Source organism: Myotis yumanensis, unplaced genomic scaffold, assembly GCF_028538775.1.
Source record: "Myotis yumanensis isolate MYYU_CA2020_CCGP unplaced genomic scaffold, mMyoYum1.0.hap1 SCAF_11, whole genome shotgun sequence".
Classification (NCBI taxonomy): domain Eukaryota; kingdom Metazoa; phylum Chordata; class Mammalia; order Chiroptera; family Vespertilionidae; genus Myotis; species Myotis yumanensis.
In genome coordinates, this window is record NW_027223762.1 from 58961413 (window position 1) to 58978647 (window position 17235).

The window sequence follows — 17235 nt, forward strand, 5'->3', positions numbered from 1 at the left end:
AATTTCCCACTTTGATTTAATTAAAAATAAAGCCCCCCATCCTTAGCCTTAGAACAGTATGCGAAGTTATGAATGAGGCTGTGACAGTTACAAGCACAGGGACACCTGTGTCTCAGTCATTGAGAAGCACTGTTGAGACTGAGACCTGGGGTGAGAGGAAAATCTGGAACCTTTCACATGGTGCACATGCAGTTAAGTTGGCATTTCCTTACGTGGAGGTACGCGGTCTCTGACCGAAGGTGCACTCAGGGAGAACAGGTGACTGAATTGCTTTAAAAGACCTGAGGCTGCTCCATAGGGCCTCTGTCATGTCACTTGAAAACCGCAGGCATAGAGAAGATGGGAAATGGGGGTGGGGTTCACCTGGCAGGACAAGAACACGGTCCCATTCTGGGGACTAGGAGCCATGGAGAGACTCCACTAGGGCAGGCCCACCACCCAGGAGACCCTGAGTCACGTGTTGTGGGTTTGAGCCTGGCTTCTCTCGCTGAGCATGTTGTCAGGTTGGCCATGTTGCAGTGTGAATGACCTGCGTGTGGACACATCTGCTGGCTATTTGCTGCCCAGTGGGTGGGCTATTGTGTGGTTCTCAAAAAGAGACACAAAACTCAAAACCTCTTTTATTTAAAAAGAAAAACATATGGAGAATCTTTTAGGTTAATACAATAACAATAACAACAGAAAACCCTAAAGTATTCTCAAGGCTGCCTCAGGAGAAGATGTGTATCCTTCCACAGAGAGAGATGACTTCACATGTGCAGGAGGCCATTCGAACTAAACCCCACCCGGGGCCATTACTCCTTCCCTCTGTGGTTCTTCCTGTGGCCCTTCTTAGATCGATTTGAGTGGCACCTGCATCTGTGACTATGGTGATGACCTGGGGACTTGGAGCAGGAGGTGTGTGGTCTATCTCAGGACCTGCAGTGGTGACTTCTTAGACTCCTACACTGATACCTCTCTGGGACATGAGGGGAAGGGCTCCTTCTTTTGAGACTGGGTCTCTGCCTACTGGGATCCCAGTACCAACTTCTTCTGTACCACAGGGTGGGAGAGCGATGGGGCTAGTCCAAGTTCCGGTAGCTTCTCCCCCGGTGATGGAGTGATGGTATCCTCTCCAACCTCACATCCTTTTCTTCCTGCTGTTCAGTGGACTTGACATCATCCATGTCCTGGTCCAGAGCACTAGCTGCAATTGCTCAGCTCCCTTGAGCACATAGTCTTTCTGTTGCCAGGCCAGAATGACATCACGGACTCTCACTTTGAAGAAGTTTATCAATGAACTCATCTACATGCATCAGTTCAAACTTTGCATTTCAGTTCTGGCTCCTAATTATTCTGTTGACATTGACAGAGGCTCCAAGTACTTTTAGGAATCAATTGCATTGCCTGTCAGCCTCATGGAAAGTGCTCCCAACATGCAGGCAAACAGAAGTCTTCATTTTTTATAAACTCAATAATGATGTCCTTCTCCGCCTGAATCTGAAGCCGTTTCAAGGTCAATCACAGAAAGGGAGACACTACCCACAAACCTTAATGCCATGACTTTATGGACCACAAGTCTGGGGGTCAGTCCAAAGCACTCCTCTCTCCAGTGCGGGTCTCATAGATTCGAGTCCGAATGATCTTCACCTGATATGGAGGGAGGTGCCATGGATGCTCTGATCCTCCGTCACTATGAGGTTCACCATTTTTAGAGCCTGTTGCCCTTATTGCGTGCCTTCATTAGCTGCTTCTTGGATGTGCCCTGACTGAGGATCGGACCCACAACATGGACCTATCTGGATGACCCTCTAGCCACAGAGCTACGGGACCAGGGCTTGAATGAGTTCGCAGTGTCCTCCTTCTTATTTATCTCCTCTCAAAGGCACATACTCTGCTCCTCCCCCTCCCCCACAGTGACCCCTCCCCCAGGTGAGTCCTGCTGATCTGTAACCTACTCACATAGCACCAGCATTTCCCCACCCCAGCAGCGTGTGTCTTTGTGCAGAACCAGATTTCTCTTACGTTTTATGAGGCTGAGTTTATCACCCATTGCCTGTATCGCTCCCAGGCTTTGTTTACAGTCCTTGGAAAGACCTCATCCCTGTGTTGATTTTGGGTGCAGTTGTGGAACTGGTGAGTGGGGTAGGGGTTAGTGTTGGGGTGAAGTCAAAAGAAAGGGGAGAAAAGGGGAGGGGAGGAATAAATGTGAACAGAAGGAGACTTTATCCTTTGATCTCGCAGTATGAATTGAGATGATGGTACACTGCGTGTTCATGATGTTTCCTTGAGATGTACATATGAAGCCAGACAACCGAGGGGTCCAGGCTGCCTGTCCTACTTGAGCCAATAAAGCACAGACAGGGTGGAATCATATATGAGCGTTTATTCCAATAATGCGGGTGGTATGGGAGAGCAGCAGGTCACGCAGGAAGATCTGCTCTGTACCCCACTCTCCCATAAGCCAGCGGGCTGTACAGGGAACAAGGACAAAGTTTCCATGGGGAAGTGGGCAAAAGGAGTAAGGATGGGTATAATGGTCACAGATTACAGGCAATGTGGGCAGTGTGGGCTGGGGGGTTGCAAAGGGCAGGGGGCATCCGGGACTCCATTGTTTCCTTTCCTCAACAAGGTTGTTAATCTTTCCATGATAGTAGGCAGCTCCCACATGGGGAGGATGGCAGCATTTCCAGTGAGCTCCCAGGTCCCGCATGTAACTCCCAGCCAGGTTAGAATGTGCTTTCTTAAATCAGAACAAACAATTATGTGTAACACAGCATGAGTAATGTTTCTTATAATTATTTCTCATACATAATAAGTAGTCCCAAATAGTCTATTTCTGCCACTGACATGTACGCTTGCCAAACCTGTAGCTTTAGTCTGTGTGTGAATGGGGTTCCACACAATGATTCTTATTCATTTATTTGATTTATCTATTTTATTTTAAAACCTGTATGGTTTTATTAACTGACGGTCTCCCCAGTTAATTCAATTTGAAAAAAAAAAGAGAGGGAGACAGAAAAAGATATAATGATTAGTCAGGTGTCCTGTTAATACTCACTTGCTTTTAAAGTCCCAGCCCCCAAATGTGTCTAGGACCTTCTCAGAGGTCCAGGATGGCTCCTCCCACAAAAGTCCATTTGAGAGGGACTAAGGCACACCAGCCTGCTGGTGACTATCAAATTGTTTCACCTCCAAGTGGGCTGGCAGGGCCCCTGTTCTGGTCACTGCCTTATGCAGATGTTCCAAGAGCCCCTTCTGCTGCCAACGTCACCCTGTGCAGCCTCCCAGGTGGCCAGCGACTGGATCTGACCAGAGGGCATGCTTCCGGGCACCCACACCAATTCCTGGGGTGAGAGATGGTACCCCAAGGGGACACCGGAGGGTTGGAAGAGCAGGGGCAGGTGTGGCTCAGCCTGGGGTGGGCAGGGGCAGGGAAGAACACATTGTCTTTTCCATCACCCCTTGGCAGATTGCCTATGCAGCTGCCTGTGGCCAGGGTGCACAATCTCAAAGGGAAACACACAGACACCTCAGGCACAGAATCACACAGAACACCCCCGCCTAAGATGGGGTGCAGGGCTTATGGCCAGGCTCACCGAGACCAACACTATAGACACAGGCAGCAACTTGAGGGGAACACACACACCAACACACAAATAAGAACACACTCAGCCACCCAGACAGTGCAACAGGGCAATCCCACAAACACAACAGACACAAATACACACACCAGAACCGACATATGTGGAAACAGAACAAGGACACAAAGAGGACACACACACACACACACACACACACACACACCAGAAACACCTAAAGGGGTAGCAAATTTACACATACAACCAACACGCCCACATGCAAATAAACACTCCTCAAATCCCGAGTCATACTAATTCACTGACTTGAAGGAAACATTAAGAATTAAGGTGCTGCCCTGGCCAGATGGCTCAGTTGGTTGGAGCATCATTTAATTTACTCCCCGGACCCTCAGAAAAAATTGAGGGTTCAATCTAGGTAAGGGGCTATACCTCGGTTGAGGAATCCATACCTGCTCGGGGCTCATAAGGGAGGCAACTGATCAATGTCTCCTCTCATTTTAATGTTTCAATTTTTTTTCTCTCCCTTTCTCTCTCTCTGAAATCAATGAGGATATCCTCAGATTAAGATGCAAAATGTATTAAGTTGAGTTTTCAAGAACATCCCATTAAATCCAGAGCAATTCCTCTAAAACTGTCATCAGAATCATCTGAACCCAGTGGTAGTCTGTCCTTTGACCTAAGAGGCTGAGACCATCAATATCATGGATCTCAGGAAGATCCCACACTATTAGGGTCATTGTCATAACCCTCTTCCTGCTTACATTTAAGCATTAAATTCTCATGATTTCTGAATAAAGTCATCACTTAATTTTTTTAACGTAAGTTAATCTTTGAGAGATAAAAATGAACTTACCCCTGGGAGAAGGCAGTTCTGAGAGATTCCAAAATGGCTTTAGGGAGATAGTGGTGTGGGTAGATCCCATGGTCAGCTAGAAAGTGTGCGTTACATAGAGAGACACAGGTTTCTAATGTGTGAAAACAATGCCAGCAGCACAGGAAGCAGGAGCCAGCCAGCTTGCAGCCTTTCATAAAGCAGAGCGACCTCTGGAGACCACTTGGAAGCCGATGTTGGGTTTCTAGAGATGGTTTCTTGAAAAAAACGTATTGAAATGTCTAAGATTCCGCATTATCTCAGATAAGGTTTCATTGGTTGCACATCCTGCCCTATATTTGTGACCTGTGGCCTGACCTTCTGAAATTCTGTGGGAAGTTACCATCATTGCTGCCTCCTTGGAAAGTTCTGTAGTTGTCATTTTCCTCTGGAGCACTGTGCTTGTGGTGAGTATACGAAGTACCTTACAGACACACTTTAATAATAATAAAGCAAGTTGTTTCAGCCCCAGGAACTTCCCTTTGCACTCAGTCCTGCAAGGTTACCTCTGGGCACAGAGTTTGCTGGAGGTGCCCACAGCAGCCGTTCCGAAGGCAGCCTGGGGCTGAGATAAACTGTGAGTCTTCCCGAGGGAAAAGTGAAGTGCTCACCCAGCACTCACAGCCCAGCCAGGACCCCACCTTCTGATCCTGGTTGTTCAAAGCAGCCACAGGGCCACCCTTCAGCTACCAAATGGGCCTGGCATGCTCCCTGAAGGCCCTCCACCTGGACTCTGCCACCCCTTCCTAGACTTGCTCAACAAGATCCCCACCGACTACCCCTGGCTCCACCTTCCCCCGAGCTCCCGCCATCTGTGCCAGCTCTCCTGCCCATGGTTTGTGGGCTGTCCTCCACTAGAACCCCAGTTCTCAAAGGAAGGAGACTATGTACTTCCAGAGTCTGAAAGAGGCGGGCTCAACAACATCCATGCCCTCAGACACTACAGATCTCATGTGTGCCTGCCCTTGGCTGGTGTCCCTCCATCCAGCCTGACTCAAGTTCTGGTCTCTAGAGCCTTCCTTTCACCCACCCACTTAAGAACCCAGGCCCATGGACTGGCAGTAAACGCCCTCACCAACCATGTTCAACCCACAGCCCAGCAGCACACTGTCCCCTAGAGCTCAGGGCTCATCACCTCAACACAGCATCAGGGGTGTGCTCTGCACAGGCCAACCTAGGGAGGGGGGACACTAGCCACAGCACATCCCTACAATGTGCTATGATGAAAAGGCCAAGCCCCTCCTTCTAGAAACCCTTGTATTGCAGAATGTTCCCGCCATTAAAAAAAAACACAGCACCATTTCCTGGAAAATCCATGGTACCTCCAGGACCTTTTAAGGACAGGGCTTCATTTTTAATTAAATCAAAGTGGGAAATGACCCCAAAAATGCAAAAGCAGAGACTCAAATGACTCCAGTGGTGCTCAGGGCTGTGTGTGGGATGGCTGTAGGCATGACTTACCAAAGATGAACCCATCAGGAGACCAAAGGTTCAGGAGGTGCCCCCCATACAGAAAGAGGTGCAGATGCAGTGGGTCAGGTGACTTGGGGATGGGGAAGAGCAGGCTGGAGGGAGCACTGAGCAGAGACAGATGGTGCCTGGCCAGCTCCTCTTAGGCAGACACAGAACCCAAATTCCTACCAGGCCATATCTTGGGCTTCATTCTGCCAACCCCTGGGAGGGACAGACAATGCCCCAATTGCAGTAGGAGCATCCCCGGCAAAGGCAGGAAAGAGTGAGGAGGGGGCGCTGTGCAGGCTGTGGGTGAATGGTTCTCTCTCTCGCTCTCTCTCTCTCTCTCTCTCTCTCTCTCATTTCTTTGGTTAATCCTCAACTTAGGATATTTTTTCATGGTTTTTACAGAGAGTGGCAGGTAGGGGTTAGGTAGGGGAAAAGAGAGAGAAAAACATTGATGTGAGAGAGACCCATTGACTGGATGCCTTGCCCATGCACCCCAAGTGGGGCTGGGGATCCAACCTGCAACCCAGGTACATGCCCAAGACTGGGAATCTAATTCGCCACCCTCAGGTGTGCGGGATGACCCTCTTACCATTGAACCACACTGGCCGAGTTGGGGTGGATGTTTACCCCGTAAGGAAAGATCAGGGCCATTTTCTCTTCGTAGTTTGATAAAGATCAATCACCTCCTTTAGTCGCTAAACTTCAACACACTTCCATCACACCAGAGGCTCACTTGGCTCAGCAGCCAGCAACCCTCCTGCTGGGCAGACGATCAGCCTGTGCAGGTCAATGTTGGAAGCGCTTTATTACAGTGGAGTGGGTGGGGCCTTCCTGGATCACAAATTCTCTTGGAGCTCATGCCGGCTCCTAGGTCAGGTCCCTTAGTAACTCATGCAGCAGAGCTTAGTCCATTTCCCACTAACCATGGGACAGAGTGGCCACCAGCCTGGATTTGGACTAGAGAGGACCTCAGAGCCACACACAAGAACCCAGCACCAACTCTCCCAGACAACTGCTCAGGGCTTTTGCCTGCCCACATCCTCCTGCCCTGCTGCCATTGTGGCTCCCAGCCTTGACACCTGAGAGCAAGCTGGGTTCCTTGACCACCTGAATCTGAAATAGCCCCACCTCAACACCTGGCTGGAGGGTGCAGAGAGCACAAGGGGCTTGTCCAGGCCCAGAGCTTCTCCTGGCCGCTTTGGTTTTAGTTTCAAGGAGCACACTGGCGTCATCATTTCTTGTGGGTAACTGTGTAGCTCACCCCAGTTCCCTACCTGCTACACTAACAGCAGAGGCACCTCGCTCGTGTTCCCTCAGTCATTTCCTGGTCGTGCTCTGCCCTCATGAAACCCTGGCATCTGGTCACCATGGGATCCCTGAGCTGTGCTAGTGTTCTCATGTGCATGGATTGACAGGGTGAATGAAACAAATATATGGATTTTAGAGAGTGAGAAAAATGGGGAGAGAGAAACATTTATTTGTTCTTCCACTGATTTTAAACATTCCTTGGTTGATTCTTGTAAACTGCCCTCACCTGGAATTGAATCTGAACCCTTGGGTTTATCCAGATGAGGCTGAGACTCACTGCACAATCTATGCATGGCCAGGGATACATGGGATTTTAAGCAAAATAACCCACTAAGGTACCTGAGATTAGATATTGGATGGGAGGATCTAGTTCAGGAGTGGGCAAACTTTTTGACTCGAGGGCCACAATGGGTTCTTAAACTGGACGGGCCAGAACAAAAGCATGGATGGAGTGTTTGTGTGAACTAATATAAATTCAAAGTAAATATCATTATATAAAAGGGTACGGTCTTTTTTTTTTTAGTTTTATTCATTTCAAATGGGCCGGATCCGGCCCGAGGGCCGTAGTTTGCCCACGGCTGATCTAGTTCTTCCCCTAGATTTGGGAAGTTCTCATCCACTTGTTTTTGAATAGACTCTCTGTACCCTGATTCCTCTCTTCTTCCTCTAGAATGCCTAAAATTCAAATATTGCTTTTTCTGATGGAGTCAGATAGGTCTTCTAGAGCTTTCATTTTCCTTTTGCTCGGGTCTCTCTCTTCTTCCTTCTGCATCATTTCTTGATTCCTATCTTGGATATCACCAGTTCTTTCCTCCTCCTGGTTGGTTCTGTATTCTACACTCAGTAGTTCATGTTTAATCTCTTTAACTGCATTCTTCATTTCCAAAATTTCTGATCAGTTCTTTTTTAGAGTTTCAATCTCTTTAGTAAAGTTCTTGTTTTGTTGAGTCATTTGTTTTCTGAGTGCTCTGCATTTCCTGTTAGTATTTCCTCATATCTTGTGGAGTATTTTCAGAACTGCAATCGTGAAATCTCTGCCATTTATATCACACTAGATGCCCCGTGCACAAAAATTTGTGCACTGGCGGGGGCGGGGGGTGGGGAGATGTCCCTCAGCCCCACTTGTGCCCTCTCACAGTCTGGGACCCCTGGGGGGATAATGACCTGCTGGCTTAGGCCCGCTCCTGGATGGCAAAGGGCAAGCCCAATCCCTAGGTGCCTGCTCCTCAGCCTCTGGTCAGGTTCAGAGCAGGGCCAATTGGGGAGTTGGGGCGCCGCTCCCTGTCATGCACAGAGCAGGGTGGATCGGGAGGTCTCGATGCCACCCCTGGTCGCACTCAGGGTAGGGCTGATCGGGGGGTTGGGGTGCAGCCCCCAGTCACACTCAGAGCAGGGCCAAGCAGGAGGTTGTGGCGCCACCCCCTGTCACACACAGAGCAGGGCCCATCCCGGAGTTGGGGTGCCACCTCCTGTCACGCACAGAGAAGGGCCGATCAGGGGGTTGGGGAGCTCCCCCCTGTCACAAACAGATCCGACAGTTGGGTCACTGCCCCCTGACACACTCAGGGCAGGGCCGATCCAGCAGTTGGGGTGCTGCCTCCTGTCAGGCACAGAGCAGGGCTGATCTGGGGGTTGGGATGCTGCCCCCTGTCAGGAAAAAGCAGGACCAATCTAGGGGTTGTGGCGCTGCCCCCTGTCATGCTGCTCCAGGGACAGGGAGGCCTCGAGGCTCCGCTGATCCCAGGACCCTAAAGCCTTGTTGCCTCCGCTGATCCCGGGGACTTGAGGCCTCGTGACTCGTTAATCCCGGGGCGGTGAGGCCTCGCTGCTCAGCGGCTTCAGGGCTGTTTGGTTTCGCTCCACTGCTTGGAGCCTGCATATGCAAATTAACCGCCATCTTTGTTGGCATTTAATTTGCATATCGTCCTGATTAGCCCATGGGAAGCATAGTAGAGGTACGGTTAATTACACTTTTTGTCTTTTATTAAATAGGATATTTCCATGTGTTCCAGCTTGCTTTCTGGGGATTTTTCATTGTCTTGTCATCCTCATTGCTGTGGCTTTCCATGGTATTTGCTGTCCTTTTTGCTTATGCATTTATCTCTGAAGAGGTCTTCCTATTATTTTCCAGTAGAAGGCCCTGAATCGTAAGACTTTATACCTCTGTGGTCCCCCAATCTTGAACTTCTGTTGCTTCTGTAAGACAGCTGGGCTGCTTGTGGGTGCAGTTTGTTTTGCTCTTACCTTGACCTCTGACCTCCGTGGGGTTCCACCCCAACCACCCCTCCTGGAGATCAGTCACAGAGGGAAACAGTGATTCTACTGCAACAGCTCTAGGTTTACAGATAACATGCTCCTGGATCCGACTCCAAGGGCAAGAGGCAAGTTTCAGGAGTCCAAGGGGGTGCAGGGCTCTGTGGTTCTGTTTCTTTGTCTGACACACCACCCTCGGCCCAACAGTGGAGAGCTGCACAGCAGAACCCCATGAAAGTGCTCTATCAGGCGTCTACTGGCACAATCAGTTTGCTTCCTCGACACTCTCTCTTTGAGGTGCTCCCCCCTCCACTCCTACCATCCTGTGGCTCTCTGTTCTTCCCAGCCAAAGGGCTAAGCCACAAGTTCCCGGCTGCAGGGCTGCATCTAAGAGCCATCTACCCATTTATTCCCGTTGCCCACCTTTATATGTTTTAGTGTGTGCATCTCTCAGGCGTGCATCTGTGTTGAGCAGGGATTTCTTTGTTGAATTATAGCTGATTAACTTGTTGAAGTTCCTGAGAGGAAAAGGTGCACTCTCACGCTGCCATTCCTCTGCCATCACCTCTGGTGAGGTGTCTTGAAGATGTGGGAAGAAGCTGAAGGTCAGGCACCTGACGTGAGTGACTGGGCAGGCAATAGACTAGTGGAGATGGAAGCGGGGCTGGCCTCACTGAACATGTCCTATGTGGTAGCAGGAAGCTGGTTATGTCAACCTTCCCTCGGGGAGGGTGGTGCGATCTGGGCGTCCTGAGAGGGTAGAGGGGCTGGAACTACAGAAGAGCTGCTGTCCCACAGAGAGTATAAAGTGACAAGAACAAGCCAGCAGTAAATGTGAGTGGGAGGGACGTGGGACGTGCAGCAAGCACCCACCAGCTACTGCCCACTGGCAGCCCTTTGTGCCTGTGGCCTTCCTGTCTTACAGGACTTAAGGCTCCCTGAGTGTGGGAGCCATTTCTTATCTCTCGGTCTCCTGTGTCTAGGCTGGTACTGTAGACATTATAGCTGCTCACAAATACTTGTTGAATGGAACCCAGTGGTGCTGGGTTATTGTGTAAGCCACTGCATCTTTTTAGGCTTCTGTTTCCTTTTCCCAAAATGGGGGAAATCACAAGGCTGTTGTGAAGGCCGGGCAAGAGGGCAGATGGGAAAGCTCTATAAACTGTAAAAGATTTTGCAAACACAAAGTGTAAGAAAAGTCACTACATTGGATCTGTGGCTTTAACTACAAGTCCCTGAAACTCTGTCCCAGCCAAAACCATTTGGTTGTGGAGCATCCCAGTCTGACACAGGAGCGGGAGGTGGGGGTAGGGGCATTAGGAAGCCCTGGCACAGCCCCGAGTCCTGGCAGCACAGGGCAGGAGATAGGCACCCCGCTCCATCACACTCTGCAGGGAGGAGCAGGCCTGGCTGTGGTGAGGATGAAAGAAAACCCTCACTTCAGAAGGCTCCCTAAGCAGCTGGTGCCTGCAGAGTGGGATCCTCTGCGCCAGGAGGACCCATAGCCCGGCCTGCCCCTGCCCTGCTCTGTCCTGGCCACCTTCTGGGGGAAGGGAAGAGACTACCCGCAATGAGCGCTGTGGGGGCTGGCCCTCCACGGTCCCAGCACGGACTCCTCCTCACCATGGCCTTAGCCGCCCCAGAGCCCAGGCTGCCTCCAGGCTTCCAGCAGCCACATGGTGCAGGTAAACACCAGCAGAAGCTCCCTCCCCTGTGGACACAGCATCCTCCACAGGCACCAATGCTGACTTTGGTCTGGGCAGGACTTCCAGGTAGAGAGCAGCGCTCTGAGAGGGGTGGGGTGGCGCCCTCTGCTGGCGGGAAGGCAGCAGTGCTGGAAAAGGCTCAGCAGCCTCAGTGTGTCTCCTCTCAGAACACTGGTCCCTTGACTTGGTGGTGAGTGCAGGGATATGTCTCACTTCATACAGGAGATCCCTACCGGTTATGGCCAAGAGGCCTCTTCAGGACCTGCCACCGAAGGAACCCTGCTCGTCAGCAGGGCGTGAACCTTTTCACACTTGGGATCGTTTACCTGGTTGCCCATCTACCCATAGGAAAATATGTCGAGTTATTCCTGTGTGTGTTCACCAGTAGTTATGGGGCATTTCATACTCAGCTTGCTGCTCTGAGACTTGTGTTTACCCTCAACCCTGGGCCTCTGTCTCCTGTGTGTGGACTGTGATACGTCTCCTGGGGGTGTTCTACAGTGTCCTCCAACCCATGCCTAGGGGAATAGTGACCGCGACCTTATTTGAGAATAGGGCCTTGGCAGATGTAATCAAGTTCAGAGGAGGGCTTGAATTGGGTGGGCCTTACCTGCAGTGACAGGTGTTTTTCTAAGAGGGAATTTGGACTCACTCACAGGCCATGAGACTGGGACTCAGGGGTGGGTGGGGGGATGGGTCTCCAAGCCATGGACCAAAGATAGCTGGCCGCCACCAGCAGCTGGGGTGAACCTCGACCGATTTTCTCTTGCAGCCCCAGAAGGAGCCCACCCTGCCCGCACCTTGATTTCTGGGGATGAGTATTTCACAGGCTGAGGTGGGAGCGCTGGAGGCTGGACGAGCTTCCCTGTGGGGAGCTCTGGTCACTGCCCACCTGCCTGGACCACAGTCTCTTAAGCTCCTGGAGACAAGCGCCAGAGGGAAAGGGACTCCCAGCCAATGCCCCCCGTCTAGGGGTTTTGAGCACGGGGAGGGGGTGCTTGTTGCACTGGCCTGCCCCTGCATCCCTGGGTACCTCCCACCCATGCCGACTGGTGGGCCATGGCTGACTTCTGCCCAGGGGCCTGGGGACCAGTGTACAGGGCTGTGCAAGGGAGAGGCAAGAGCACACACACTGCCCTTGGTGAGGATGGTGGGGCTGGTGCAACACAGGGTCAGGGAGAAAAGCCAGATGGCACGAGGCAGCCCCTAACTTCAACAGCAAGAAAACAGACCCAGAGAGGGAAATGGCTTTCCACAAACTCATTCTCTCAGAGTAGGTCACACCTGGAAGCCTGAGCACAGCCCACTGTTTCCTTCTGTCCCTCATTTCCCACCCAGTCGAGGGGGAAGCGGAGCTGACTGGGCGGACTGTACTCTGTCCTCAGTCCACCAGCTCAGGTGCCTGGCGAGGGCTTTGTCCGTGGCCACAAGGGAGAGAAATGAGTGCACACCAGCCCCACTCAAAGCCCTTGCAGCCACCTAGACCCTTCTCTTGATCTGGGAAAGGGGGTGGTGGGAGGGAACGAGTGAGGCAGGCCAGGGGAACTCAAGGCTGAGGCTATGCAGGGGATGGCCACCCACCACTTTTCCCTTCAGGCTGCCCCCCCGCTGAGCAGCATGCCAGCTGGGCTTCCCTTTGATGACACAACCAGTACTTTCCCACAACAAGGGGGATGGGCAGAGCCCCTGGAGGCCCAGTTCTGACCCTGCTCTGGTGACTGCCACCTTCTGCCAGCACCTCCCAGGCTGGAGCCACCGAGTGCACGTGTTACAGAAGACCGGAGAAGAACCAAGCAACACTTAGAGAGATGGAGTTACATTTATTATTATGTGCGGGCCCAGAGAAAAATGTCTCTAGAATTCTGGGAGAACTCACACAGGAAGTTTCCTGTATTTGTACCTTTTTACCCTCTTTGTCTCCCAAATATGGGGTTTTCTGGTCCCCTTTGCGAGTTCTTAAAGAGCCCCTATGTGCTGGGTCTTTGAGACCTCAACCAAAGGCTTGGCCTGGTGCCAGCACTGATAACTTTGTCTGGGGAAGATGGATACTTCATTCCCCATTGGTTTTATGTACATGAGTCAAATCATTGGCTCTTTTGGGTCATTGTTGGGGAGGGAGTTATATTGACCCCTGAGGACTATAAGCTTCATAGAATTAATTCTCTGCCAAATAAAGTCAGTGGGCTTGCTTATAAGATACGGGCTTGGAATGAGGGCCAGGAATAATCTCTAGAGGGTCTGAAGAGTCCTGGACTCTCTATTTCCATGGCTGTCTTCAGCCGGGTGTGATGAAGATACTTCAGGATCCCGTCGACCTTGATTGCCGTGGGGGTGGTCCTTTTCATGTAGGAGTCAGTCCTTGATGGCAAATTTCTTTATCTAAACAGAGTCACCAGGTTGGAAGGGATGGACCAGATCAGAAGTTGATACAGGCAGAGCATCTTGAACATGCTTCTGGAATGCTTCCTGGGTGGACGGTAAAGCCTGTAAGAAGTCGAGTAAAGATTGGTTATGGATTTCAGCTTTTCTAGATTGGGCAGGTCAGTGTCTGAAAGAGTCACTAGAATCTGTAGAGGCCTCACTGGTTTTAGGGCAGCCTCCCAGGCCACTTTGTCTGTGGCACGGTTCCCTCTTGCTTCTGTGGAGTCTCCTTACCTTGTAAACAGCATTATGTACATGAGCCATTGCAAATGTGTACCTGCTATCAGTATAAATTGTTACTGAGTTTTCTTTTGCCCACCGGAGAGCCTGAAACTGGGTGACGAGCGTTTGACACCCAGCGCTCCAGTGTGTTCTGGAGTAAAGCCTGGACTGCATGTGGGGCATTAGTTCCTGCCCTATGGTTAACGTATTTGCTTTTTTGATAAGCATAGCTGTGGCTGCTCCTGCCCGGAGGTAAGTAGGTCATCCAAATGTAAAGGGGTCAAGTCTTTTGGACAAATAGGCTACTGGTCTTTTCTAGGGGCTGAGACTTTGGGTGAGTAACTCTTTGGCTATGCCCCTTGTCTTACATACCTAGAGGTGGAAATACTTAGTTACATCTGGTAGTGCTAGTTGGTCTATCATCCTTGCTCTGCTCATGTCTGTCTAACTGTCCAATATATGACTTCAAGGATCCTGGCTCTGAATTATTTTAGGGAAAATGGACATTGAAATTTTTCTGTAATTACTTCCTGCTGAGGAGGGTCAGAGGATCTCTCAGAGTCAAGAGATCCTTTCTGTCTGTCACAGGGATGATGAGGCCTGGGCACAAAAGGAGGTGGGCTTGTGACCTGGCAGAGATAAACTGTAATAAATGGTCCCGTGGAAGGGAAAGAAACCATTTTAGTTTGAATAACCTCTATAGAAATTTAATTTTTCTCCTTAAAATTACCTCTATGTTTATCAAAAGAGCCAAATCAAGACAACTTTTCTATTGTATTTAGTTTGGCCTGATTGTTTATATAAACACAACAAGAATGGTAACTGACTACCTTTGCCAGAATTTCATGATTGAATCTTGGTGTGCCCCATAGGGAAGGAAGCCAAGCCATCCAGCTGCCATCAGGCCTGCCTGCAGTATCTGCTGAGTTAGGTGAATCCCTCACCTGCAGCAACTCTACCTGAGCCCACACCCTAGGCTTTAAGGCCCATCTCAGTAGCCCTCCTACTCATCGAGGCCCAGAGTGTGTGGGGGTTCCGCAGGGATGCAGAGGCATCCTCATTGCTCCCATTCTACAGTGACCAACCACCAGTGATGGTAGGGCATGGGCCTGATGCTCCAGCGCCAGCCATTTTCAGGGCTCCCAAGCAGGATACCAGGCTTTTCCTGTGGCACTCTTATTGGCTTTAAGTCTTTAGAGTTCAGACAGGGCTCTTTAAAACATGATACTCCAGTCAAAATTTCCGGTCAATAAAACCACTATTGGAAACCGCTCTTATTGAATGTATGCAAAGAAATGTATTGCCATGATTTATTAAGCATTGCTAAATTTCGGAGGAAGTATGTAAGGAGAAAAATATACTGACCTGCTGTAAGATCTTCTGATTTTCCTTGCCAGTCCTTTTCATGGACTCTTCAGAGTAACATAATTGTCTTCAAATGGGAAGAAGAAATTTACAATGTGTCTATATTTAAATAGATAGTAACAGCTGTCCCTTTAGTAGGGCTCCCTCTACTTGACTTGTCCTTAAACTACATATGGTTTCTGGAAAGGGTGTCTCACCCTCTCAGAACAGACTAAGGAAGCTTTATTCCTTTACAGGGTCTCACATGTAACAGGACCTCACAGGGTCTGTAATTCCTGTAACAGAGGTCTAGTATTCACCACTTCACTACTTCCCCCTGTTCCAAACAGGCCTCCCCCACTTTCCTAAAGTTGAGGTTTGTGCCACCCCTGACATGGGCATGGTCACACAGGCCTGCAAGACAGTATACAGGCTCACAACTGTCTCTCAATAGAGACCAAAACCTGGTGGTTGTTCTTCTTTGTCCATGATGAAGTATAACTTTGGCACTGGGGCCACTTCTGACAGCTAAATCTTTTGCTACTAAACATGACACATGGTAGGGCTATACAAACATCTTAGGGAGGTGACCTTCTATTTTTGACCTTCTCACACAAAGCAAAACTGTCCTTGTCTCATTGGAGTCATCTCCATGAAGACACAGGCATTATCTAAGTCTAGTATACAGTTTTCTGCAGGCTACTGTCAGGGCTGTATATGGCGGCCAGTTCCTTTTTTTTTTCTAGCCACCAACACAGTCTGTCCAATTTCCCTAAAATGTATTATGGCACAGGAGAAAGTTGTTTTGCTATACACAGGCAGCTTAACCCCTATACAACTGGGCTTGGACCTCTGTCTAGCAAACTGCAGTTTATAAGTTCAATGCACAGCCTCCGGTTCTCCTAACCAAAGGGATCTTGGCCAGTTCCTAAGTCAGATTACTCCTGTCTTGGAGAATCTCAAAGTCCTGAAGGCTCCCCAGTTGAGGGAGAGTGTCTTTCCTTTGCCCTTTGACTTTGAGCTGCCAGTCCAAAACAGCCAGAGTTGCAGTTAGAAACAGCTTTGCGTATTGCAAAGTGCTCCTGTGGCAGTGGCTTGGGTATTAGGCCCCTTTTCTTCCCACCAGTCCCCTTTGTGGCAGAGCAGCAACCAGGCCTCTCCCAAGGAAGTGCACTGGAAGGGGATATCAGCCACACCTCTTCCAGCAGCAACAGGTACTGAACCCTTTCAGTGCGTTTGCAAACAGGGAGCTTTCACTAGCTTTATCTGCTGCTTTCACAGACTCTGGGCTTGCTGCTCTATACCTGAGGCTGAAGGAAAGATAGTAGCAGTCACTGGCTTCTGCTTTAACTGCTGTAGCCAGCAAGCCAAAGGCCTAAGTCTTGTATTGCTTGTTGTAAAACACTCATTACTTCCTGGGTGGCAGCGGGGAAGCTATAGTGTCAGTTAATGTCTGCTGTCCCCCGCTTGTCACGCTGCTGCTGCTTCTTGCAGGGACACTGCAGGCATCTCGGGCATCCAGCCCCCCACCCCCTTCTCCCCATCTTTCACCTGACTCTCCAGGGCTGAGTCTGCCTAGCAACCAGTTCTAAATCACCAGGGCGGCTGTGCACTTTAGCTTCCTTTCTCCTCTGCTTGGCTCCTGGGAGTTTAGGGTTTTTGTTTTTTTTTATATTTTAAAATGTATTAGAATTCTTTATTCTTAGAAACCACAATCCTTTAATGATTTCCAAACGTGAACAGTCAGCATTTTTAGATTAATATTTGTGACTTTCAAGTATATTGCATTGGTCTAATTTAGTATTGGAAGGGTTAAAGAGAATAAACCAGGGCAGAGAAAGATGAATTGTGCTTGCAGAAAACTTGCGACCTTGAATCTAGTGAAGTTCTGATAAGATACCTAGTAGACTACAGACCAGACCCCTACGCCAGCAGAGTGGTCTTCAGCCAGTAAAAGTCAACAAAAACCTATCTCTCCCTGCTTCATAATTAACTGCTGACACCTCCTCCCACCCTGTCCCCCAAGCCCAGGGCCCGTTGCTTGTCTCCCTTTCCTATTGTGAGTCAG

At 49.9% G+C, this 17235-nt stretch overlaps 1 pseudogene; it reads right to left on the reverse strand.

Moving 5' to 3' along the window:
- Positions 1–794: 794 nt before the first annotated feature.
- LOC139019280 (pre-mRNA-splicing factor 38A pseudogene) lies at positions 795–1688 on the reverse strand (annotated as a pseudogene).
- Positions 1689–17235: the final 15547 nt, after the last annotated feature.